Source organism: Octopus bimaculoides, chromosome 12 (assembly GCF_001194135.2).
Source record: "Octopus bimaculoides isolate UCB-OBI-ISO-001 chromosome 12, ASM119413v2, whole genome shotgun sequence".
Taxonomy (NCBI): Eukaryota; Metazoa; Mollusca; class Cephalopoda; order Octopoda; family Octopodidae; genus Octopus; species Octopus bimaculoides.
Genome location: NC_068992.1, coordinates 43,881,134 through 43,882,661, shown reverse-complemented (window position 1 = coordinate 43,882,661; position 1,528 = coordinate 43,881,134). Strand labels below are relative to the sequence as shown.

General features: G+C 35.7%; 1 protein-coding gene across 2 annotated transcripts in view; it reads left to right on the top strand.

Annotated features, from left to right (window-relative positions):
• Nucleotides 1–407: 407 nt before the first annotated feature.
• LOC106873066 (uncharacterized) overlaps nucleotides 408–1,528 on the top strand; it is a 38,338-nt gene continuing 37,217 nt past the window's right edge. Inside the window, exon 1 of one of the 2 annotated variants that reach the window (XM_014920294.2) lies at nucleotides 408–706. The gene's annotated coding sequence lies outside the window, so the exon portion shown is untranslated. The remainder of the gene's footprint in view (nucleotides 707–1,528) is intronic. The other variant, XM_014920285.2, reaches the window with a different exon arrangement.

Below are 1,528 nucleotides of genomic sequence, written 5' to 3'. Positions count from 1 at the left end.
AGCAACAGAAGTAAGTCTAAGACATTTCAATTTAAGAGGCAATTTCATAAAAATGATTTTTTAAAATTATATAAAGAAAATGTTACTGGTTTTGATGAATTTCATCTTATCAAATATCAGTGAGAATTTATAAAAAATTGAAGTAAAAATAGTTTATCTTCTTTTGAATGGAGGGAAGAGGGTCAAGAACTAGAGATTTTTCATTGAAGTCTTCTTTAAATATAGTTTGGTACAGAGTTCAAAGTGTTGGAGAGTGATGGGTGGAGTGTCTATTGTCTAAAAGAAATCTTTGTCTGTTTCTGCCAAAGGAGTGGCTAAAAAGCATTTATTGAATGGGTTTTATGTCCACGTGTGTGTGCATGCATGTAGTATTGAAAGTAGTACTGAAAGTAATGCCAGCTTAATTCCCTATGGAGAAATACTTAGAGACAGACTTGTGTGTGCGGGTGTGTCTAAGAGTATTAACTTTTATCTCTGGCGACAGTGAGGGATGAAAGAATTGAATGGTTTGAAATGGAGTGGAAGTAAGGGGTAGCATCAGTGAAGGAAGAGAAAGAGGCAGAAAGAGATAGATAGAGATTTATGGTTCTGGTAACGCACACATTACTCTCTCTCTCACACACACGCACTCGTATATATATGAACAGAGATGAAAACTAACAGGTCATTTTCTTCCCACCAATCAGTTTGTGGATTCTGCAAAAAGGTAAGAAAAACTTCCCATTGATACAAAGGCATTTGCAGCTGAGAAGATTCACGGAATATCTTTTGTTTCTTTTTGAGCATATTTTCCGGAAGTTTATACTGAAATCTCTTCGTGTTTGATTGGAAAGCATAACTACAGATTTTGGTCAATATATGTAATTAAGACGACTTATCTGTTGCATACAATTTCCCCCCCCCCCTTTAAGTAAATCCCCAGGTAAACGTTTCTAATAGAAAGGCAGAAGACACCAGAAGCAAAAATAAGGAATATACACGCACAGTTAAATATAAAAGTGTAAAGCATAATATAAAAGTGTAAATACATAATCTCAGCAGAGGTAAAGATCATGGACCGCACCCGCTTTGCGATTTTTTTGGTGGTAATGTTCTTACAGGAACACACTATATAGAAATCTGAGATTCCGAATCTGCAAAAAAATCTACATTTCAGAATTTAAATTTCCCCTTCACCCCTCACCGAAATTTCTTAAATTTCGACTTTACAAAAAAATAATATTTTTGGCGGAATACGTAGAAAAATATAGAGATTATCATTATGAACATTATTTACATTTGACGGATATTCGTCCTCATCTTGTTTGTTGTTAACACAACGTTTCGGCTGATATACCCTCCAGCCTTCGTCAGGTGTCTTGGGGAAATTTCGAACCTGGGTTCTCATTCCTATCGATGTTACTATTATTATTATATTATTATTATTAATCAGGTCGCTACCGTGAATCGAACTCGGAACCTTGAGGTTAGTAGCCCGCGCTCTTAACCACTACGCCATATGCCCGTGGGCAATTATGGGGTGAATTTT